The sequence below is a fragment of the Coturnix japonica genome, chromosome 17 (assembly GCF_001577835.2).
Source record: "Coturnix japonica isolate 7356 chromosome 17, Coturnix japonica 2.1, whole genome shotgun sequence".
NCBI classification, from domain to species: Eukaryota; Metazoa; Chordata; class Aves; order Galliformes; family Phasianidae; genus Coturnix; species Coturnix japonica.
The window spans coordinates 3,132,163-3,157,857 of NC_029532.1; positions in this window are offsets into that span (position 1 = coordinate 3,132,163).

The window sequence follows — 25,695 nt, forward strand, 5'->3', positions numbered from 1 at the left end:
CACCCCCCTGACATCATCCCCAGCGACTGCTCCAACAGGGAAGGGCCCTTCTCTGCCAAACTGTTCCTCTCTATGCAGGGTGGAGAGAGGAGCTGGAAGCACAGCCTACTTCTCTATTTAGTGCTATTGATCTTTCTCCTAACAAAGTACTGAAGCAAAGCAAGGCTGCTGCACAGTGCACCTCTGGGGTGAAATGACCTAAGTGCTTGAAAGCTCTGCAATACTTTTTGTATTAGTATCATGCACAGATGTCACCCATCAGTAATAGAGGAAAGATGGATGATCCTTTAGTTAAGATGCTAAATGCTGTCTGAAACCAGGCTGTTTATTAGTAATAGTCACAGAAACTGTGTGTGTAAGAACAGGAAGAAAATGCCATCCTGTGCCTGTGTCTCACCCTCATCTTTGGCATTTTGGTGTCAGCTTTGTAAAGCTCTTGGAACAGAAGATGAACATGGCCAGAAATGACAGGTGGATGTAACCCAGACTTAGCTGGGATCCATCATTTGCCCTGTGGATGAGCAATGCTCTGAGAGTCCTTTCTTAGACTGCTTTACTGATCTACGGTGTTTTTTTGGTATTCTAGAGGTTCCTTAATGGAGTTTGGAGTCCCTGTTAGACATCAATTCAGTTATGCAGCAGAGGTAGAAAGGAAGAGTGAAGCAGACTGATGCTATCCATGTCATTGGCTCTTTGCTGAACATCACACTCTATGTGAGTGACTGACACATTGTATTTCAGGAGCAGCAGGAGCCATTCAGCTCTGAGTGATGGTGCTGCAAAGGCATCTCATTTCCCTTCCACTGCCTTGTAACGCAGTCCCGTTTCCTATCAGGGCAGCATCTCAAGGCAATTGGGTCACGAGGCTTTTCTTTCCACCACCAGCTCCCAGTTCCAAGCAGTTCTTTTCACTCTGCCATGAAAGCGAGCAATCTGTTGTTCAAACAAGTGTGACCTCGTGCTTTGCTGTCATCGGGACAGCTTTTTAGAAGATATTTAATGTTTAATATGGAGCTCTTGACAGAAATGAGCTATTCCTTGCTGGGCTTCTGACAGACTGCTGGAGAGTCTCAGGAGGAAAAAAAGAGATTTATCAGAAGGAAAGTTTTCTACTACAGGAAAAGGAAAAAAATAAAATGAAATAAAAGAAGAGCGTGGTAGTTCAAAAAGCAAAAAGCAAGAAAATGAAAGGAGCCCCGGTGGTAGGTCCTGCTTCCCAGCTAGATAAAGAAAGAGACATGCAAGCCTTCAGATTAATATCATGAAATAACTGATATCTGAAGATTTTGTTGCAATGAATTCCATGTTGTCACCATTATTATTTATTTTTTACTCCAGTTAACAGCTACATCCAGGAAATTAAAAGGAAAAATAGCAAGCTGTTCTATTGGGAAGACTGTGAGGAAAGAAACCAGCAAGCAAGGAGAAATAGCGTGTGTGCCACAAGAACATTGCTTTTTGAAACCATTTCTATGCATATATTCACATCTAAGAGAACGTGTGTTTGTTCACTGTTTTTGCAAGTCTGGATTTCTCCTTTTTTGGGAGTTCCAATGCAAATAGTAGTGGCTTGAGATGGAGCCTGCAAAACTCTCGTTTCTTTTGTTCCACTTCTGAAATTGTTACCATTCTTTTTTTAATTCATTATTCACCTCTCCCATTGTTTCTCTGTGAGGAAGAAAAATTAGGCAGTGCCTTAGCTGACTGACTGCACAGTATGAACAGTGAAGAGACAGTTTTCCAACAATCCAAAGTCTAAAATCTGTCATCCTGCAGAGTGAATCCTGAAAGATAAACCAGTGGGAAGAAATCTTTTATAGAATGTGGTTGCCTTATTGCTGTTCACTTCAATGGATGTTTGACCTCCAAGCCCCTCAGATTACTTTGAGGATTGCACCCTACTTCCATGCATTACTGGGTTCAGAAATAACAAAGGAAAGGAATTAAATTTTGACTGAATGTGATTTACACCAACGCGTTCAGCAGATAACTTGCAAAAGCCACAAGAAAGGATGGATAGAATAAAGACTCTAAAATGAGCAGGTCAATAAATATGGTGCAAATTGGTACTAATAAATATGGTGCAAATGTGGCGATGTCCCCTCCCTGGAAGCACTCAAAGCCAGGTTGGATGGGGCTGTGAGCAACCTGGTCTAGTGAGAGGTGTCCCTGACTATGGCAGTGGTTTGGAACTACATGATCCTAAATGTCCTTTCCAAGCCAAACCATTGTATGATTCTATGAAATTCTTTTGCTTTTCCTGAAGGACTAATGATGGATTTCATCTCTTAAGAACTTTGAACTGAATCATCCAAACTGGATGCCTAGAAAAATCCCTTATAAAAGCAGATTATCTCAGTTGTGAGGAGAGAAGAGTTGTTGAGAGATCGATACATTTGATGATGTTCCTGGAGGTTCCTGAAAGCTGGATTTACTCAAGGGAGGTTGGGACACCCTATGACATGTAGAGGAAGAAAGGAGACACAGAAGGAAACCCAGTTTTGTCAGTAATTCATTGTACTCTTTTTTTAATGTGAATTGCCCATTAGAGACACAGAGAAGACGGACAGACTTCAGGGTGCTCCCCTAAAACATATCTATAAAGATGATAAGAGCCAGAAGCCTAAGCAATGTATGTTTTTCCTGGGGACCAAAGGTTTGTCCTTCAGTGTCTGAGCCCTTCACTTCAGCTCCTGATTCCAGCCATCAGCCCAGCCAAGTCCAAACATAGATCTCTCATTATTGCTTTATTTTTTTTGCCACAAAAGCACCTCAGAGAAATTACCAGGGATCAACACCCTGTCACATTAAACATCATAAGGAAAGAGATTAGAAAGCCTGGACTGTGCCCCAGAGATCTTACAGTGTAATTGAAATTCCAGGAACACACCCAGATTTGAGGAAGGGCTCTGTTTATTGTATTGTTCTGCCAACCAGCTTTCTCATGTTCATCAAGAGAGAAAGTTTCTTTCTTCACTGCTCCTTTCAAAGTAAAACTCTACTTTTTTCTTTCATTTTCCCCCCTCCAAACACAAAAAGAAAAGAGAATGAGAGGTGAGAGCTGATTGAGCGAGCAACAGCGGGGGAAAGAAATGAGTATTTATCAATGTTCCTCTCCTTTTAAAGCACATCAATTCTGAAGCTGCTGACAGAGGTCTCTCTGTAACTGCTGGAAGAACCTCCAGGAGCTAATAATTTTATGTTCAGGCTTATGTAAAACCTGTTTTGATTAATTATTGATGCAAAGTTAGGAAAACGAACATTCTCTCTGCCTTAGCACAGACCTATCAAATAAATGGCATGGCAGCGATGCACAGTGTGCTGTTCAGCCCCTGTCCTGTCTCACAGCTTTTCATTAGTGGGAAGGTCTGGATCCCTCACAGGGGGCAGCCTGTCCCTCCAAAGCAACGTCTCACAAGCAATGAAGCTCATTTTTGGATTCCTGAAATGTAGGAGCAGCCATGCTGGGCAGTACAAGCTTTCCTTATCCACCACAGATAGAAGTTCGCTTTTGCATGATTGCTGAGCTGGGCAAACGTGCCTCTTCTTGAACTCTTGATTTGAGATTAGTGCCTGAAATCTCCTTCTTATTTTGTCATTGTTTTGTGGAGCTGGCTGAGGGTCAGCTGAAGGCACAGCATTCCCATGTCCAGCTCGGCACTCCTGTGGGTTCCTAAACAATGTATTCGTGCACAGAAAGCAGCCTTGACAATAACTGCTTAGCAGATTCAATTCAATTCCACCTAATTAAATAGGTTCAGCAGCACAAAGACTGCAGAAATGGCTGCCATCTCATGCTAGACACGCAGCTGCTGAGCTGCAGTGCACCCTTGTAAAAGGTGCAAAAAGTACATTTAACCTTCTTTTAGTGGAAAGCCCCTTGCAATGTAAAATTCTCTACAGTGCACATATATCAAAGGCTACAGTCCAACTTCTGGATGCCAACGCTAAGAGGCTGACCCACAGATAGATGCACGCTCCTGCTCTATACACAGCAGTACTCATGTCAGCCACACATAAAACTCCTTTTCCATTCTGTAATACTGCTTTTGTTGTGGTTTGCTTTTTATTTTTGCCTGGATACAACTCCACTGGTTTAAGCGGGGCTGCACTGTTCAGAGTTGGAGCCATATAGCAGAGAAACATATTTCAGAGGTGGAGGAGGGAGTTTCATCAACTGCTTCTAGGTAACCAAACAGCCTAAGTCATCTAGCCATTAATGAGCATGTCATAAAGCTCTGCTCTTCACTTCATCACTTTCGTGTCCTTTCCAGAGTGATGCCATTTTACATCCTGCAGCCTTTTATAAGCTCCTGATGTCCAATACAGATAGTCTCTTCTTATCATCTTTTGCTTTCTCTTTTTAGCACTCCTGGTTTCCCAGAACCATTTTCTAGGGCCGACTTTTCACAATGGCATCAATTCTTCGCTCTTCACTCTTCCAATTGTTCTTTACAGATATGGAGGGTGGGTGACTTAAAAGCACCCCTGCCTTAATTCAGCTCCCCTTGAACTCACTAGTGCAGAAAAACCAAACTGCACATATCCATTGATTTCAACAAAGGAAAAGTAAGGCAAGTGCTCTGGGCTTTAGAAACTTTACCCCCCACCCCCTTCCAGACCCTTAAGGTTTTTCCATCACCCCATTCTGTCATTAGCACACTTTGTGTGACTGTTCCCACTTCAAGTGTGCTCCTTCTTTCAATCCCTTCTGATTCCTGTCCATCTCCACGCTTTGACACGATTGGATTTCTTTTTGTGAGTTTTGCAGGACTGTAGCCCTGACTTGTGAGACAATTACCATTGCTTAGTAATGGACTTTAGACTGAGTTATTCTCAACCAGAGCTCCACTTGCTTAGGCATGTATCTATCCTACAGTCATATTAAGGAGACGCCATCTGCAGCCTCATGGTTAAGCAGCAAGGCTTTCTTCTTTTTTGTAGTCAACACAATCATCATCAGAACCTGAAGCAAATTTTTAATGAGAAATCTTTAACAGAAGTTTGCTTGACATTATAGTTAATCTGAAGCTCATGTAAGCACATGTAGAAGAAAATATATTGAGGCAGGTTATAACTGAACCTGTTGCTTTTCCTTCTAGTTCCTAATATCCAATTTTGCAGTAGGGTAGTGGAGATTATCTCTTTAACTGAGACATGGGTGACACCAGAATTTTTGTACTATATCCTAAGAGCAGAAATAAGCTGTTCACCTCATCTCTACAAAGTTAGACTTTCAAATACCAGCCATAGAGATCATCCTGTGAGATTTATCCTGGGAGGCACTGTTAGCTGCAGCCTTGTTCTCCAGCCAAATGGAAAAGGGCCCAAGACTTGAGACCAAACCCTCAGTGCAGCCCCACCACTGAGTTTTCTCTACCTTCAGCATCCTCCCATGCAGCAAACCAGTGTCAGATGGCTGGACCTCAAGCACAGACTTTAACAAGCACAGAGGGCTGGTGCTGCATCAACGGAAAAGCCATCACTGATGCCTTTCCCACTAACACTTTCCATTGAATATAGCCCAGGCAGTGGATCTCCTGTTTGAACTCATGCTCTAACTTTCAAAAATGGCATCTGAGGTCGCATTGATCACTCGTCTCCAGGCGGTTGTACAAGACATTCTTCCCAACACCCAAAATTATGTCTGAAATCAGTTTAGGGAATGAGCAAGTCTTTTAATTAAAACAGTCTGTTATGATGAATCTGTTATTACAAAGTCTTACCTATGTAAAACATTAATAATACAAATTTCATTTGTTTATGTCAGCGCCAAGCATTAATTTTTAATGGCGAAATGTATGAGTTATGAAAGGCATTAATGCAAAACAAATCACCAACTGAGAAGGGAAAGGAAATCCATTTTTTAGGGTAAGCAGTGGGAATGAAATATTATTGTGGTTCTAACCAAGGGGAAAAAAAACATTTCTTAGGGCTCCAAGAGCAATTAAAAAAAAAACACAGTGAAGCCTTGGGTTTTATCATCATGCTTAATATTGGTCTTACATTCAGAAAAGATTGTGTCCATTTCATGCAGCCCGTGCCTTGATGCCATCTCTGAGGAAAGCCTTTTACACGAAATGACTCTAATTGCCATGCAAGTGCCATGAAAGCAGATCGGACACAGACTGCATAACAAGCATCTCGCTGCTGCAAAGAACAAGATCTCAGAGAGCCCAGAAGTTACTCCTGCTGGCTTGGTGGGCCAGATTCATCACAGGAGTAAATGGGAGAAGCACAGTGTGATTTAAGAGTCACTCCCACTTACACTGACCATGAATTAACTTCAGGCATTAATTGCCAACCTGTTCTTAGAGTTTATGATTATAATTCTGCTGGATAAATCAGTACCCAGTCATTTTCAATGCAGACTGCTATGGAGCTGGCTGCACTGTGCTGGTCCAGGGTCCAGTGCAGAGCTGCAGAGAAATTATAGCTTCCGCTGGGACCTTGGCTTCTGCAGTGCCTGACCTCCTCACAAACAGCTGACCCTTGCTCTGATAACAATTTTGCAACATAGAAATGCTATTAAGCCTTGGGCACACATTAAAGGGAAGGATTTATCCTCCAGTAGTTAGGGACCAGATCTCATTGGTATTGGGCCAGGTCTGTAGCAGGGTTTAGACTGGTGGGTTATAAGTAGTTGGTAAAGCAAGTGGTGGCTATAGGGTGATTTCCTGAAGCCTGGAAATAGCATCTACGTATAGCATGGACAGACTGGGACCTGAAACACTGCATTAACAACTCAGTGTGCTGGGTGTTGTGCTCTGCAACAACAAACCCATGAAGCAGATCTTAGCAGTGGGATTATGTGTGAGAGGCCAAATAGGCTTCAGTGAGCTCCAGGGCCTCTGTGTTCTACACTGGGTATTGCCCTGGCACAGCCTAATCAGCAGTTCTCTTTGCAACCAGCCTCATCTGGCTGTGGCTGTAAGAGGGCTGCTACAGAGCTAAAGAATGGGAACCCAGGATGCTTTTTAGATTTACAGGCATGGGCCTTGCTTTTTTCCACTACTTAAGACTTCAACACCATAAGCAACACATCTTGTAGCTTCTGCCTCTCTCCCACACTCTTCCTTTCTCTCTTTCTTTCTTGTCTCCACCTAAAAATGTTGCTGATATTAGCAATAAAGCAAGAATTTAATATCATCCTACAGGGTGCTACGACAAACTGCCCCTTGGTTCCATCAATTCAACAGGCCTGAAATATAGGAAGGAATGTAAGAGGGAAGAATACAAGATGAACTTTGCAGATATAAATTCTGTAATATTGGATTTCTCCTAACACATTTCAGGGCTCTGTTGTTTCGCGCTGGTATCTCTCCCTCTTAGACTACAGGATCTCTTTTAGCTAAGCGACAGGTTCTTGCTGGTGAAGCGTTTAGAGCAGGCTGCAGTATTTCATCTCAACAATAGCCCTCATATTACAACGTGTGACACATCCACTGCTCTGTGCCTCCGATAGAGACACACTACTCAGCCTGAGGGCAGCAGGATCTGCTAGAAGCAATCTTAGGTGACATAAATTTTTGGACTTCTCACTACAAGAAAGACATTGAGGACCTGGAGCATGTCCAGAGAAGGGCAACGAAACTGGTAAGGAATCTGGAGTACAAGTCTTAGGGGAAGCGGTTGAGGGAATTGGGGTTGTTCAGTCTGGAGGAGACTCAGGAGAGACCTTAACACTCTCTATAGGTACCTGAAAGAAGGTTGTGGTGAAGTGGGGGGCGGCTTCTTTTCCTGTGTAACCAGTGATAGGATGAGAGGGGATGGCCTCAAGTTGAGCCAGTGGAGGTTCAGGTTGGATATTGGGAAAAATAACAAACTCTTACCCCTTCTTACCTTTTGAATACTCAGTGAAATAAATGTCTTTAAGTCAGATAAATGGCATTTATACTTTCTTCAGCAATGATCTCCAAGTACTATGGTTTCTTGTCACTAGTTCTATAGATGAAGTCTCATGGCCAGATCCCTGAACCAGGCACAAAGATGATAGGCTGACGTTTGTAGAAAGAACAGCATCATAAAATGCTATTAAACATGATGTGCCTTGTGTTAAATGACATCAAAAACACTGTGGTCAACCAGTAAATCAAAAAGATGAAGACATCCATTTTTGGTGTTACATTTCCCAGAAGTCCAAAGGCTTTTTATTTCTTAGAAGTAAGAGTGGAAGGTGGGGGGGAAATGAACAGGTTTCGGCCTGGGTTGTTCAAGCTCCAGACTTCCTTGAAAGGCAGGACAGGACTAGTCTGAATGTGATGAAGTTTGTGTATAATCAATAAAAAGAACTTGAGTTCTACTTGAAAGAGGGAAGAGGTCAGTGCGATAACCTTCACAGTTCTTTTTATTTATTATTAATACCTGCTTGCTGGAACTCCAGCAACAAAAAAAATAAGAAATAGGAGGCAAAGCAGAGACTCCTCTCTCTACTCCCTACATCCAGCTGCTTTATTTTTCCTCCAACTCCATTTCTTTCTGTCTATTGTTCTGGAATCTCCTGGGACTGTGCCTAAGAAACATTGAGTATTTTAGGGCAGCAAAACTCAAATTTCCCCAAAAAGTGGTTTTAAAGAATAGTTAGCAAAACTGCAAAGGGAAGCAATTGTAGTAAGAGATGAAAGGGTTATTAAATTTCCTCAACTCCCATTACAGAGAATGCCTCTGTTTTACCACCTCAGGTCACAGGACAGGGATACATTCCTTGGCTCAGAATCTAGTGAAAATATTTGTCCCGGTGCTGGGTGCCTATTGCTTCGAGGACTGTTTTGAGAGGGAGAAAAGAGAACCAACCATAGGGTATATCAATGCCTTATGTGCCTTTTGAAAGAAAAAGATCTAAGCCTGTGATAGAAGAAGGCCATCAGCCCCACCAACAGCCCACCTGCTACTTCTGAGCTCAGGTAGTTCACGGCATCTCTGCATGGCCTTTAGCAGGCAGATATATGAAAGCTGTGACTGTGCTCTGGGTCAGCTGGAAGCTGGGTGGTGTCTGTCAGGTGCTGAGCCTGAGATCATCTGAGAGCATCCATCCAATTAGTCACTTCCAGCATTTCCTGAAGTTTCAGGACCCATCCTGCTTTCTTTATCTACCGACTGGTACCAGGTGCACAGAACTAACTTTTCATACTGGGCTGGATGATCAGCTGGTGTCCTTCAGCGTGAAATAGCCTAAAAGTGAATTGTGCCTGTCTGTCATAAAAACACTTTCTTAAAGCTAAAATAGATTTTTTTGAGGCTCCTTATCAACAAGGAATATCCCCAGGCACAAGGCAACTAAATAAACACATTTAGAAATGATATACTTCCCCTAATCCAGAAGATCAATCAGATTCAGAGCCTATAAATGCTGTAAGGTTCGGTAGCTGGTTTCAATGAAGGGAGAGAGAATCTTTATTTCTGTTTTTCCTCCAATTGAAGCAAAAACCCATCAGCAGCACTGAGAGCCTCTGTGTGAATATTGTCCACCAGCTTTCCTGCTGGTACAATGTAAATTATTGCAAATTTTGATATAGTTTTATAAAGTAGTCATGAAAAGGCAACTTTCCTCCTCTTTTATCCTGGTTCTGTTCTCCTCTAGTCGTGCTCTCCATTCTCTTGCTATGGCAGGGCAATTCCCTCCAGCTTTTTGTTCTCTTCTTACACTGGTACCCACTGACAGATACATTTCCCTCTCTTAGCTCTTTCCTACAGGAGAAATTCTCCCATGTAAGGCATTTGCCAATTATCACCTTCAGCTTTTCTTCATACACTAGAGTGATTTATTATAGTTATTTCAACTGTCCCTACCCTTTGGCTCTCAAATTATTCTCTTTACTGTTTACTGTTATTATTTATATTATTATAACTTCTAGTTACAGACTAGAACAAGAATGTGTTTTGCATTCCGTGCTGCTTGGATTCTTGCGTGGGCTGTCTCTTTGTTATTTCCCTGAAGGACAATGTGTTTACAAGATGCAATTTTCCAATGTAGCACAGCTGTAGTTACCTTTGTAGACACACAACTGAATTCACAGTATGATTAGGGGCACCTGAACTGTGCAGGCTCAAATTCCTTTCCCCTCTGTCTAATGAGTCATTCATTCTAACATTCTCCCCAGGATTTCTTCTACCTGACATTTTTTCTCACATCATAGTAAGATGTCCTGGCTTGCTTGTTGTTAAGAAAGAAGAGCAGCTTGGCCAGGGGCTCATCTGTAACCAAATCAGCTCCTTAGAAACGCTTAGACTTGTGTTCCCTAAGATGGTTGTTGTTATCAGCCTCCTGGTCATGCAGATGCACCTACACCGTATTTTACTGTACCTCAAAGTCAATTCATATTCCTGCAAAAGCCAGTAGAAAAATCTGTTACCTTCATTTGGCCATAGACCAAAACCAAACTGGCATTTAAACTTGTCAGCACACTGCTGAAAAACTGTTCAACTCGCAAGGAAGACACTGCAATATCAGATGCCATTTGCCACTTGAAAATATAAAGAACACCCTACCTTTGAAATGTAATCTGTCCATAATATAGCCCCAACACTAATGTCTATTATTTAGCACTTTCTTTTAACTTAATTTTTTGCCAGCAGTTTTTAAAAACTATGCAGTTTTAATCTCAAAGAAAGTTTAAAGCAATTTTTTATTAGTGCATAACTCCAAAATACCACTTGGAATGAAGAATTATCTCTCAAGCACTTACGAGATAGGCTTTACTTTTCTGTTAGTTAATCTGACAGTATTTTATTAATAATCAGCCCTTTTTGTATTGCTATTATGCATTTTTTTCTATTAACGCAGTTTATATCTCTAGCATCACCATTATAAAGAAGACTATGAAATATCTCTCAGATACGCTGTGTAGGAACAAAGTAGATAAATATTGCTTGCAAATCACAGGCACTATTTTTTTCCGTTGGATTTTCTTGCTGTTAATAAACACTGAAACTCCTAATACCAATTTTAAGAAATATTATAGATGAGAATCAGAGTACAATATGGTCTACAACCACCATAAGGGAAGAGGGAGGGAATAGGTACTCTTGTTTAATGTTTTTTTGCATCCTTACTTACAATTTGTTGTTCAAAACAAGCCCATAGCTCACTATCTATGCTTGTCTTCATTTGAGTACCACTGAGTTGGAGGAACAGGACAGAAGCCTAAACCCAGACTTCCTCCCCTGTTTTAGAAGATTCTTCCCTAAATCTAGTGCAGTTCTCATTCAATTTTAATCCAATCTAGAAATTTACAATGAGTAACTTCATGATCTTGTTGAATCTAAAAGGTTTATGCAGGAGGTCTCTGGTAAGCCTGTTAATTTTATATAGTACAATTCAATTCACTTCTCTGGTGATTCACACCACTGTAAGTGGAAAAAGTTATGCTACAGAAGCGTAGCCTGAACATACCGGATCCTTGCTTCTCATTAGATCATACTTCTGATCAACTCAGTGCATTTGGGTTCTTTCATTATCTACAGTGTTTGCCATCACAGCCCTGGAGTATAATCTGCATCCTGAACCAATACTGTGTGTACGCAGTCATTAAGACTGATGGAATAAAAATGGTGTTGAAACTGATGCTCTCTGGCATTCCGCTGGTCAGTGTTTTCAACTGTGCTTACCGCACTGCTGCTCTCTTACCCATCCTTTGTTGCCTTGCTGGCATTTTTCCATCCCTGTCAATACCTGTCATGCTTTAGAGAATGATTTGCAATGTCCATCTTACACCTAACAGAAGCCTATTAAAACCGTCTCCCCTCTCACGTTCATTTTCAGAAGGATCTTGACCCAACCTCACACCAATTTGGAAATCCCTGCTGAGTAATCAAGCACTGCCTCACAAGCCTAAATGTCTGATGGGACATTATTTGCCTACAATCATGTATGAGGCCACAGGAGAGCTAAAACTGGAGTAGCTCTCCCATCCATCACTAGAAACAGAAATCGGGCAGACTAAAAGGTAATTGCCAATGCCTCTCTTATTTCCACCTTTGAAGAGTAGTATCTCTTAAGGGATCCAATTTTGATCTCACTGTTTCAGATCAGAAATGAACCAGCTGCAAACCATCCAGCCAAAATAATTTTCCCATTTTTCAGGTATCATCCCAGTGATGTGGGTTTTTTTAGCAGTGTCAATAAACTGTCTCTCTTTTGAGGCATGAGACTATTGCTCACCTAGATTCTCTGTTGAGTCCATAAAGGGTGAGCTCCGTTATAAATATTTATTTTAAAAGCTGATTCTGCAGGGGCTAAACCGTCTCCTTTAACTTTCAATGGAAATCTTCCTATTGACTTCAATGGGTGAAGATTATTAAGATTGAATTCTTACCACAAGAGACCCATGAAACTGTAAGCTTTCCAAATCAGGCATATGTTTAAAACCAGAATTTGCATCTTGGGAGAATGAAGTGAGTTCTCACCAGCATTTTAATGCCAAGACAGATAAGTGAAATTATAAATGACTCAAGCCAGTGCTTCGTTAAACTGGTACAGAGATTTATGGTCCTTCAAGAATACAAGTTTTTTCCACCTTTGAAAACATCAAAGCAGATCAAATAAATACCTTTTCAACCTAATCCTCATGACCACAAGCCCTGATGAGCAGCCAAAGCAAAGCACCATGTACATCAACACAAATGGGAACCAGCTCCTGAATGGAAGGTTTGATCCAGAGAGCTGAATGATCGCTAGGAGGAGTGATCAGTAAAATGCAAATCCACTGTTTTCAGTTCAGTGTCTGCTTTATCTGTTCCTTGTCATCAGCTCTATTGACAAGGTCTTCATTGCTTCCTAATTGTTTGTCCCAGTTTTCTGTGCTTTTCTGTGAAAGGCTGGTCTGAAAAGAAGAGTTCAGTAACTCAGCTGTGTTCTGTGTAGCTCAGCTGTCAATGACTGTATTCCTTTTCAAGTTTAGTAAAGTGCCTGTTTTTATCTCTGTTACAACTCCCTCACACACACCCCAAAATTTACTGCACTCTTAAAGCTCTTTCTCATTGAAAACAGTAATTAATTTGTTCTGCTGTTTTCCCTTTATGCATCTTAAATTCCTACAGAGTTCAACCACTATGACACTTTCCTGCCATCTTCCCAGGTTTCACATGCTCGTGACCCTGGCTCTTCTTTGTCTTTCAGTATTTGAACACCATCTAATCCCCATGCTCATACACTTACAGTTCTAGATATTTCCTGTTCTCTTACCTCTGAATTTTTACAATATTCACCTCAAAATGAGTTGACTGTGTCCCCACTGAAGACATCTCCCTCCCTCCCTCCATCCAATACTGCCCTATGTTTTCATACCATTTTGCTCTGCAGCAGAGAGGCTCCGATACAGGTTTACAGAGAGGAATTTCAGGTAGAACAACAGCAGAGAGGTCAGAGATGGGGCAATGTGACAAAAGCAGGAGGAACTACTCTGACTTTGCCTTCCTTACCCTGCAAGTAATGATGCAGTGTTCAATTTAAGACTTCAGTTCTTTACACAAAACCATTTTAAACAATCTATCACCAAAAATTAAAAGAAAAGAAAATAGAAAAATAAAACATCCCAGGTATCTGGATGCAGAATTTCAACAGAAGTGCATCTACAAGCCTTGCTGCATCCTTGAGTCGAAACAGTGATGCAACCATTGGAGTACAGCATGCAGTGCTGTTTGCCCCAGCTGAGAAAGGACAGTGCAGAATTAAAGGGTGCAGAGGAAATTCCCATGTGAAAAAGGCATGCAGTTCAGAACAGGGACAAAGGCAGAGGGAATATGAGATAGACATAAGGACTGCCAAACAGGCTGGAGATGGTGGGCTGGGAGCTCTGTTCCCCTTGTCTCATGACAGGAGAACAAAGAGCCAGTTGATGGAATATTAAGAAGCAGCAAATTCAAAACTGATAAAAGGAATGACTTCTTCACAGTTTGTTTCACTGCCAAAGGAAATCTCTGAGGATGAGAATTTAACAAGGTTGCCCAGGAACCGACCACTCGCTCGGATAACCAGAACACCCTCAATAAAAGCAGTTAGTGCCACAAACCCTTGGAAGGGCCATCACACATCACGTACCAGGCCTTAAAACAATTCTCTTAGAAAACAGAGTGAATTAGAGAATAAGTGGGAGGGAGGGGGAGATGGATTATCCTACATCTGCTTGTTGTGCACAGCTTCTATCTTCTTTAAAAGCATCTGGCAGACGCCATAGTCACAGGACCGCTCTAACCCAGGCTGACAATTACATTGCTGCCAATTCTTGGTGTCCCTTCCTTGCTTCTTTCCCAGCTCCACCCGGTTAAACAGGGTTAAAAATCAACAGCCGAATTTCACACAAAAATTCAAAACTATTTTCTTCCTGAAAAGTTAAAAATGGGCTCATTTTTCTTCTCTCTATTCTATTTTCCTTAGGAACTTATGGTGAAACGTTTTAAATAAAACATTTACTGCGAACACAGGTGCTAGTAAACAAAATATGTTAGTATACACTTTGGAACTATTTACAATGCAAGGGGTGTGGGAGAGATGGAATATTTTAATAAAACAATTGCTTTTCATGAAAAGCAGTCTGTTTTGTGTTCTCGGTTTTTGTTGGAAAAGTCTGATTTTACATTGTTGGTTTATTTTTAAAGACCCTGAAAAATCACAATCAACTCAATTCCCAAAGACAGACCCAAAGGGCATTGCTAGGGATTAGGGCAGCTAGGAGACAGCAGCAGCATCCCAGAGCAGGAATGACCAAGTGAGCAGCGCCTGAAGGACGCATCAGGGTTGGGGAGCTGAGGACAGGTGAGGAAGCCATGTCCAGCAGCTGCTAGCAGCAAAACACATAGAAAATGGTTCTTTTGACATGGATGGGAGTGGGATGTGCTGTCCGCTCCTTAGGGTGACTGCGGGCTGTGCTGGGGTCAGCCCTTGCTCTTCTGCAGTCACAGGGACAGCGGTGGCAGACAAAGTGCCAGCATATTCAGGATTAAACTGATGAGATGGAGTCGCTGGCAGCAAATGCAACTCTCAGTCCCAGCACTCTAAAATGAGCTCCCACCCATCCCAGCCGAGCTCTGGAGGGAGGTGAGAAAGGAGCAAGCATTAGCAGGGCCTCTAATGAGGGAGAAATGGGGAGCTCATCCATGTGGTGCATGCAGCCAGCAGGGGAAGGAGCTCAGCCCGTCTGGCATGAGCTGAATCACTTTAAGATTTCCTCAGTCTGCCGTTATCCTTGTCCCTGTGTTACATGTTAATCGAACCTTTCCTTTTTTCCCCTTTCTGGCTGAAACATCTGTTTTTAATGCTCACAAACAATAAACCCTTTCTTTTTTCTCTGCTCACATGGGATGTAAATCCGCACAGAAGGGGAAGTAGGGAGGAAAGGGCTGCACACCACGTTCCCAGCATTAGCATAAGAGCCGTGGCTGCAGCTCAGTGCAGCTCCGTGCTCAGCAAGCCCAACCTGCCTGCAGGAACCAACCCAACCTGGAGCCTCTCACCAGAGCCCCCAAAATCTGTCAGTCGGCTCACAGGGCTGCTGAAAGTTGGCTCACCCCCCGTTGTCAACACGGCTGACAGGTTTCTTAAGAAAAAGCAAGCTGTAGCAGTGAGGATGCCTAACACCTTCACTCTGCTATCAAAAAAGTCACTTAAAATAAAAGACTTGTATGTAAAACTGGCCACGAGCCTTATCTCACGTACACACCTGAATGCATCTCAGCAAGGCAGACTCCTGAGAGCATTAACTCCTGAAACACAGCAGCCAGCTGATCCAGCCTGGGCTGTGTCTATCATTCCACGGAAAACTATCTCTTGGGTGACTGCACACTCGACTGGGCTTCTGCCTCTACTCCCTCTCCTTGCCTGCCTTCACATCTGAAGTAGGTAAACCCAACCAGAGCTCAGTTTGTGGACTGTCCTAATCCTGGTGTGTCACTAAAACCTGTCATGGGGGTGTAGCACCTCCAGGAAACCACTTCTGCGTGAATCTCAAGCTGTTATTGGCATGGCTGCTGCTTATTTGTGCTTAAAGTGGTTTATGGGAGACAGTAGATACGTCTTTCTACCTCCTCATGCTCCTCTGAAGCATCAGTGCCACCTCCTTTAACCAAATTCTGCCTATAGCAAAGTCTGGACACAAGGTCCAGAGAGATATGAACACTGAGAAACAAATACAGGCTGTGTTGATCCCCTCCCAGCACCATGTCTTCAGGGTCTGCCACTGGGACAGCATTAACTCATATGCTGTCACATTAAAAACCAGGAGCCCTTTGCCAGCCTCAGTCTGTGAGCAAAGGGGAAGAGATAAAGGTATTCTCATTAAAGAGTCCAAACCCACCTTCCAGAGCCACATGCAAGTGAGACGGCTGCATTCGGCTGTGGGAGCATAATGCTTAAGACTCAAAAGTCACATTCAACTAAATTTTCCCGTTTCTGACAAAAATAAGGTGTTACAACTACAAGCTGTTCCAGTAAAGCCTCCTCAACAGATAATCGGATTTACATAATTGGGTGCTGGTGGGACTTCAATAAATCATCAACGTGGCAGTGTGTTTATTACAGCCACGCAGATTCACTGCTTCCCCAGATAGTGCCTGGAGCCCAAAATACACCAAATACAGCTGAGAAGGAGACAGACACACAACTAGTGCTTGTGGGCAGGAGAAATACAAACAGGTTGTGGCTAATTGCCATTAAGGACTTCTTACATTCCAGGAGCAATGGGCTTGGTGGCCTGATAATGGGCTCCTCAGGCTTGACCACAGGCTCACCTCTAGCCTAGGTCATATTATAAGACAGTATATGTCTGCACCAACAAACCTCCTGCTGATATTTCTAGCCTGTCACCTCCATGAAAAGCCCAAATGCCATATAGAAGGAGGAAGAACCTCTATTCCTACTCACAAGCAAGTCTTCCAACTCATCTAGCAAGAGGGGAAATTGCTCAGCTGTTGGGACGGAGGTACATATATGAATGGAATATTGTACTGATCATTCACTTTTCACCAGCCTAGGCTTCTCTGCACTTAAAATAAGCTGTGATTGAAAGCCTCTTTGGAAAAAAAGTGTTTTCTAAACATTTGAAAGTGGAGATAAGTTACTTTCCATGAGGGTAGGGCTAAATTTGATAGAAAGACAGAGGCTGTCAGCCTCCTCCTCGTACGTACATATGGATAATGCCACATGCCAGGGACAAGCCTTGAACAGTGGTGATTTGTGAGCTGGGAAATGGGATTGCCAAAAGAGATGGAACAGAAATGAGGTTTTAATCCCCCAGCCCAATCTTCCCCGGTACTGGCTGTCTGCAAGAGCAGGATTTTATCAGTGCAGTCCACAGGGAACTTTTCTGACCTTCAGTTTACTGGAGCCTGGCAGAGCATTGCACTTCTCTAAGATGTGTGAAGACAAGTTTTCAAAATACACAGATGCTCCTGTGAGCTAGAGCCATAGCACAACACAATACACACCAGAACATATTGTGAAGAGCAGACTGAACTCCACAGAGGAAGTCTGTGCATAGCTTACAGGTCCTGCAAATTCACAGGAACAGGTACATCAACATTTTCTACACTCTTCGTTGCCAGTGAGCTTACAAAGTCAATCGCCTTGGGATCTGTGTATTTTCCAGGCTAGATGAAAACAGCCTTCCCTATTCTCTTATGGAGGGCTCTCCAGGTTAAAGAGGAAGAGAAAACTGTGTATGAGACCCACAGCTATACCACACAAGAGACCGATGTGTTTGTTTGAAAAATTAGATTTGCTTGTATTGCACAGCCTCCTCCAAGAGCTTTCTATACCTGATCCGACCCCCCCAGCTCAGCCTTCTGCCTGCCTGCCTGCCAGAGAGACAACACCAGCACTAGCATTCTCAGCTGCCAAAGCACATTGGCCTGGGACTTCATTTCTCTGTATCACAAGCTACCAGCAGAAACCTTGTCATTGCAATTTTTCACATATTTTCTTCTGTTTCTTTTTTATCTCTCCAAAATCTCAACTCCCTAGATCGTGGCCGTAGGCTATTATGAGACTGGAACAAAACTTAGTCCTAAGCAAAATGAGTAAGGTGAAAGGCAATGGGCACAACAAAGAATACAGTTCATGTTCAGAGCAATAAGCATCAGAGTTTCTGCCCACCTCAGGTTTAGAAGGGCAGGAACATGGGAAGCATCTCAAGGGTGGTGCCTGTCCCCACTGAGCAGCTCGACTGATGGCTTTGTGTGATGAATGGCAGGTGGCAGGTCCATCCAATTGCTGTATCCACAGTATTTCTATCTCATATCATGGCAAATTTCAGTGGAAGAGGTTTCGTTCCACCTTCAGACTTGGAATTAGTACCGCCAAATCCACTGTGTGCACAGATTGGTGACTGTGAGCACCACAGGATGTCTTGCAATGAGTGGCCCATGATGAGATGCTCAAGTAATGCCCCTACAGCACACAACTGTGTTTGACTAACAGAAGCTACTGCTCTTCCATGTGCTGTCCAAGAAGCAGTAAGGCAGATAGTTCATTCTCATTTTCCTTCTTTCCTTCCTCCCTCCCTTCCCAGTTTTCCTTCACTTGCTTCTCCTTTCTTTCCATCTTCTTCTCCCTTTTTAACATTTCAGCTGAAGAAATGAGGCCGATTGTTCCACCAGCTGAGTAAACTTTGAGGGCTTTAAGGAAAACAAATAGTAAGTTTTGCTCGCCAGGTGGTTTCTTCCTCCCTTCTCAGCTCCAGTTGCATCCCTAATTTAGAATCTGCAGCCGGTTAACGAGCACAGAAGAGACACAGGCTTGGTGCAGAGCATCCCTTTCTAAACACAAACACATACACACAACTCCAGATGTTTCATCTTCTTAATAACGTCTCAAGCCATGTGAAAAGAAAGGCTTCGGATCTGAAAATAACAAAATGGCCCATGAGAAGGGTACTTAGAGCACCGGTGTTGGGCTGGCAGCTTTTTTATGTTTGTTTGCTTAATCCTGAAATATTATGCAGAATCGAACCCTTGAAAATTTCTTATTGCCTTGCACCAAAAGTGGTCTCCAAAGAACTGAGCAAAATCTGCATATTAAATCAAATGCATTTTCCTGCCCACACCTTCTCCTCACTCTAACCTCTCTTACACAGACACACAACTGCTTTTCATAGCAAGGCTATAATTTAACAGCTAATGCTTTGCATGAGTACCACCCCTTCCCAAATTCTTCTGCTTTTCAGTTTCTATTCAAATTCAAAGCCAGATTATTTTAGCTCTACAGACCTGGAAAAAAAATGAAATGACAATATTTGAAGAAGCTGCTAGTAGTTCTTTTCCCCCTTTCAGTTCACACCCTGGCAATGTCAAGTGTAAGTCTATTCTTTCCGCCTGCAGATACAGAGACAGTTGGGAGTTCAATAAATAATATTCCAGGGCTGAAACATCCTATTTTAGACATGAGAAGGGATTTAATTCTCTGATGATCACCCAGAGAAAGGCATGGATGACAAACATGGTCCTGAAAAGGACTGGTTGGGCAGTGAACATCTGCAGGCTCTTCTGCCCATCCTGACATCAACCTCTGCTGTCACACCAATGCAACTGGTCCAAGTCATGACTAGGGTCCCACACAGTTAGACTGAGATACATCATGTCCCATAGCTACCTATGGAACAGTTAATTGGTAGGCAAGTCAGGGCTGTAATGCAGCAAGGTTCAGCCTTTACACCTTTGTATGCTGCACACCACGACAGCCAACAGTCCCTCGTGGCTGTGAGGGACACTGTTTCCTGCTCTATGTTCTTAAATATTGCTGTGCACCAACAGAGAGTGCAAGGGAAGTCCTGTATAGAAAACACAGCCTCAGATTGAGAGACAGCTCCTTTCTCCTTCTCAAAACTAAAGCAAGCACTTCCCCACCAGGCCAAACAATCTGTGCCTTCACTATTTAATGCTGAATGATGTCAAGCTGGGGAGGCCTTCTGCAGCATTCTGTATGCTTTACACGAGGAGTGCCAGCTCCAAGCTGTGGGGTGCAGCAGAGAAGCTGATCACGATGATCAGTGAGGGGAGATAGGAAAAAAAAAATAAAAGAAGAAAGAAGAAAAAAAAGTAGCAGCATCATAATCAACACCAGGTGTAGGCCAATTAAACAGCCATTCCTGTGTGCTCACAGGAGGGCACTCACTCACAATTTACCCAAACAAATCCACACTTAAAAACTCTCAGGAGTTTCACAGAAAAATCACATTTCTCTTCAGGGCTCTTTAAAAATATTTGAGAGCACTTCGGTCTGTACACACCAGCTCTGCACACCCGAACCAGCTCCCTCTCAGCCCAGGAGAACCGATCAGCCTGGATTAAAGTGCTGGCAGATGCTTGTTCCTTGCAAAGAAGCAAAAGAGTCCTTCTTCCCCCAGCTCTCCTCCTTCAGCTACCTCTTCTAATCCCCATCTGACTTTCTTCAAGGCAGTGCTGGCTTTCGGCTTGTACTTTCAAAAGGCATCTTAGGGGCAGCTAGGTGCTCGAGTCTGATTTATTTATAGGATCCAGGCACTCAGCTCCTAGGCTCCTTTGAAGCCCCACAAGCTACAGCAGTATATGTATACAAAGTACAGTTTCCCTTCACTGTCAAACTGTTTGATGTGTACAAAGGTGCACGTCAAACTGGATGGAGTTCTACTGTGTCACATCAGGACGTGTTGCCCACCCCACATCCATCCTGCCCACTGCAGCTGTCCAGGTCTCAGCCTCTTCTACTGAGACACTGGACCCCAAACTCTCCATGTCTGCTATTCAATCAACCTCTGTGGGAGCCAGTATGAGGGATAGGATTCCACCATCCACCATCGTGCATTTCAGTTGATAAAATCCTCCTGTGTTGTCCTTTGTCAAATGCAGTTGAACCCTCTTCCCCTAACACTTCTATAGCAATAAATCCCATCATCTCATACTGACAATTGATTTTGCATGTATAACTAGCAGGCGTGGCAGGAAAAGGGTAAAGTGTCATCCTATGGGTCTAGATGTGAATTTCAAGGCTGCCTTCAACTATAAGCAGTTATTGATTATTCACTTGGAAAGTCAAAGGCAGAGAGGGCTGATGCTAGCTATATAAACCTTGGCAGAACATTGGATATAGATGCTGGATTGCCTGATGGTGTCTGAACACATGTTGATCTTTGACTTTGACCCTACAATCCTTGAAGGGGGCCAGGATCTCTCTGGATCCCATCACAAAAAAAACCCAGCAGCTTTGGCAGAGGGAAGTAGAAGATGTGCACACTCAGTCTTTGGATTCCTCCCATTGTTTGTGGCCCTCAACAAAATTACAAAAGACAATCATCTGGCTGTTGTTCTGCTTAATGCTGGCCGTCATCTCTGCTTGAGGCTGTTGATTGTCATCAGGAAGGATGAGGCTGCCTCTGCCACTTAACATTAGGATTTAGCACATCAAATGTCATCATCTTTTTAGTTTTTATTTTCAAGGGATTTCAGCTCTATCTATATAATATGAGGGAGAAAGGAAGTGTGTTTAGCAGGAATGAAACTGCCTGGAAGATATCCTAAGGGTCTGAAACTTTAGAAACAATGCCAGATTATAAAGAAGCAGCTCCCTGAGCAGCAAAACCAGTGAGGCTGGGCACTAGATGGGTTTATGTCTCAAGACTCAACCTCCCTTTGCATCTTCTGATACCTGGTAAGAGTTGGGCTAACAGACATCTCAACTCCCAAAGAACAAAGCATGGGTTCACTTTCTCTCTTATTGTGCCTTTGCTCTTGTAATAACATGCAGTGAGCATGCCCTGCCCCTGCAAAATGCTAACACATTCAACTTGTGCCAGGGCTGAACTGCTGCCCATTCAGCATGCAGAAATCACCATCAGCACTGTGCCAGATCCATGGGGCAGTCGATACTTCTACAGCCTGGGAAGATGATCCTTATGAGTCAGATCAGCAAGGCATGCTCAGTAGGGCCGACTCTGTCACTGGGGACAAGCGAGATGACAGATGTTACATGAGGCTGTGGCTGAAAGAGGAAAAAAGCAATATATATGTATATCTATCAAACAGCCTGGCTTGTGCAACTAATAACACCAGAGATTAGATCAGTTTTACTAATGCTCATTTCTGCCTTTTCCTTGGGTTTTTTTATATTCCCTTTGGCTTGGAGTATGTAAATAGACTGATTACCTGCCTCTTGATTCTGTTTCTAAAGCACCACCTTTGCATCACTTTCACCGGGGAAGAAAATAATTGATGGCGTAAAACCAGTTATATACCTCTTTATTATTATTTGAAGGCAGCATTTCCATCATTGTTATGATTGATCAAGCCTTTAAGTCCTGTTCAAAACCTACATCTTTCCTCAGTTCCTGCCACTGACCATGTACATACTGGGAGTTCATATCCAGCAATTCTTTTTTCCTTCTTCCTGCCTATTCCTTTGACAGGGGCTGTCAGAAGAGGTTTCCATCTGCTTTCCAGAGCTGAGTAACCAGTTCATTATAAAGTCAACATGACAGGTTGCGGAAAATAGAATGAACACCTTTCCATAACCACCCTATTTATGCAAAGAGAAATCAGTCTGCAGTGGGGATGCTTATCTTTGCAGATGTCCCTGGGCTGAGAAAACAGCACGGACCAGAGACAGTAAGAGGGTTTTTGTTGGTGGTAGTGTAGAAGATTGCAGCTCGAGGGAAAAAAACGTTGGGCATTAAAAAATAAAGTGCATGTTAAAGGAATTTCAGTAGATTAGAGAGAAAATGTCTGATCTAAATGGGCAAGAGCAGTCCTGTCCTCAGACAGATGTCTGTTTGCCCGGCTTTGAGCTTAAGATAATTGAGGTTTTGTTGGTCTGAAAGCCTTGGGAAAAATGTTTAAAACATAGACAAGGGAGAGACAAGTTCCAAGACTCAGAGGTCCCCACTTGCAGAGATGAGGTTGTGGCAAGGTCAGGTGGATTTGGGATCCCCTACCGGGCACTTTAATTAGTGACTGTTACATCTCTATCAGGAATTGCTTTCCTCTGTGCTGTGGTTATAATGTACTGAGCCAAAATTTGCCTTGAGAAGACTGGTTAAGCAAACAAATGTGTATCACTGAGCTGGTTAGGCAAAAGAAAGACTTCATCTTCCCCTTTTCTTGGTACCTTCTGGCTGGCATTGCCCCTTCTAATTTCTCTAAATCCTTATAGGGAAAACTCTGCAAGCAGCTTAAATGCTAGAGATGACAAAGGTTAATAAAACTCATCCTAAAATGATACATGCAGCTCAGATTCCCTCACAGCAGGCTTTGCTTGGACTTGAGGCCTCCTTGAACTGCCAGGAGTCCACGCATCCAAAGGAAATCAGGATCATAGAATCACAGAACCATTAAGATTGGTAAAGATCACTAAGATCCCCAAGTCCAACCATCAGCCAGTGCCTATTGCGCTCACTGTGTCCCCCCGTGCCACATCTCCGTGACTCTGGAACACCTCCAGTGATGATGACTCCCTGGGCAGCTGTGCCACTGCATCACCACTTGAAGAAGCGTTTCTTATTTCCTTGCTTTAACACATCCCTGCAAGCTCAGTGAGCAGAGAAGGTGCTACAAGGATGCTCACATTTTGCAGTAAGGGAATACTTTGCTCCCAGCAGGATTGGTGCCCTGAGCATTCTGAGATTCAGCTGAAGATCCAGCCGTCTTCAGAGCACACTGAAGAACAGCAAATAGGGCCCCGGTTATCCTGAGGACGTGAAGTTCAACATACGGTGAAATCTCAATTTCACAGAGATTTCACAGCTGAAAACACTCTCCCACTACAAATAAATAAGTAAGAGTTAAATCCGTGCATCAAGCACAATGTACACTGCCAGAAGGATCCCACTGAACTGCAGAGTGGGTCCGTGCACCCACCGCAATGTGTGAAATGCAGCTCAGCAGGACAGCCCACATTTCAATAATGGTATCACGTTTTGCTGGGCCCATCTCAAGTTGTTTATGTCTGAAATTGACACATTTTATTGGGTCTAAGTAGTATCATAAAAACAATGAGAAGCAGCTCCGACATTTTCTCCTCCTCCGCTGTCTCAGCCACCGCAGCCCTGACCTTCTCCTACCAGTATCCAGTCCATATTTCAAAAGAAAAGAACCTCAGAGATTTTTTTTGTTCCTTAAGGTTTGCTGCCATTGCTTGAAATGTTGGATGATTTTTTGTGGAGAGTGTAAAATAACCATTAAAAAGTGATACTCTGTCAGCAACTCTAAGGTTTTGCTTAAATTAAACATATAACATAAAGCAGAATAAGAAGTTAAAGGAAGGGGGGAAAAAAGAACAACAAAAAAAACAGGAAGAAGATGGGAGAATGTGTGTGGTAGAAACATTATCTATCTGAAGAAAGCCAGTGTGGATGGCCCATGAAATTAGGCTTTTATCACTCCAGAACATGACTATCTTTATCACATAGATGTGATCACACTAGCTAGTGCATGATAACTCCTAATTCTCCCTGTCCTAAATCCCTTAGGAATGGAGAAATCGGCTCTACCTGACCATATCCATGCGCTTTAAAATCCATCAGGTACCACCGCAGCCTCTGATCACATCAGACAGCATGAGTCAGATGAGGTTAAGGCTGCAAACAGGAACCGTCTGACCTCCGGAGTAATCTGAGCTGCAGTAGTGGTTATGTTAATAAGTGCCACTGTTTCTATTGGGTCTCTTTATCTTCCAACACAACAAAAAAGAGTTAGTGTCACGGGGAGTGATGGGATGCTTAAAACAAAGGTCAGTTCCCTCCTACACATACTGCATGGTAAGAGAAACCAAGTTCTCTCTGCCCCAAATGCATGAGTGGGTGCACATTCAGAGGTTCATGAAACAAGCTTTCTGGTATCTAGTGAAGCCTTCCCATTTAGTGAGGCAGTGGCACAGGCTGCCGAGGGAGATGGAGATACCCCATCTCTGCAGACAGCCAAGGTCAGGCTGTTGGGTCTCCAAGCACTGATGAAGATTTGGGTGTCTCTGATTATTGCAGAGAGTGGGACCAGATGGCTTTTAAAGACCCTTCCGATTCAAACAATTCTATGATGATAATAGCCAATCTGGAGGTCTACATGTGTAAAACACCCTGAATCCTTTTCAATAAAGCCTGTTGTGCACAGACGTACCATCAGCATGTAATTCCTTTACACTTGTTTCTTTGCACCACGTCTGTTCCAGAGATGCTCACAAAGGGTTAAAGCAATAAAGCAAGCAAAATGCCTATAGGCAGCCAGTTCACCTCCCAGTATCAAAGATATTTATACTTTCTCTGTGCCTGAGTTATTGTGATAAATATGTTGAGGTTGTATTATTAGTAAGATAGTTGCAATCTCATGGAACTACTTGCTGTAATACAGAATTCATGAGCTCCTGGCAACAGACTGCATTAAACCACTTAACAGAGGTCACTTCTCCAAAGTTTAGACATTTACATTCTAACCAGCAGGCTGGCTGCAAGCTGAGATTTATCCTCCGCCACTCAGGCACTGACCAGAGGCTGCTGGGAGCTGAGGATGGTGGCAGGGCCACCTCCCCCAGACCTGCAGGATGGAAACAAGAGGAAGAGTCTTCTTGCACAGTGCTGAAAATGACATTTCATTCCTCTGCTTCAACAATTTACTAGGCTGCATCCACAAGGTGCAAAGAGAGGGACTCCATTTTACTTGCTGATTTAACAAGAAGACCAAAATGCATATACAAGTGTACATGCATACTTCAGCGGCCAAAGAAATGAAGAGGTGTATGATAGTGCT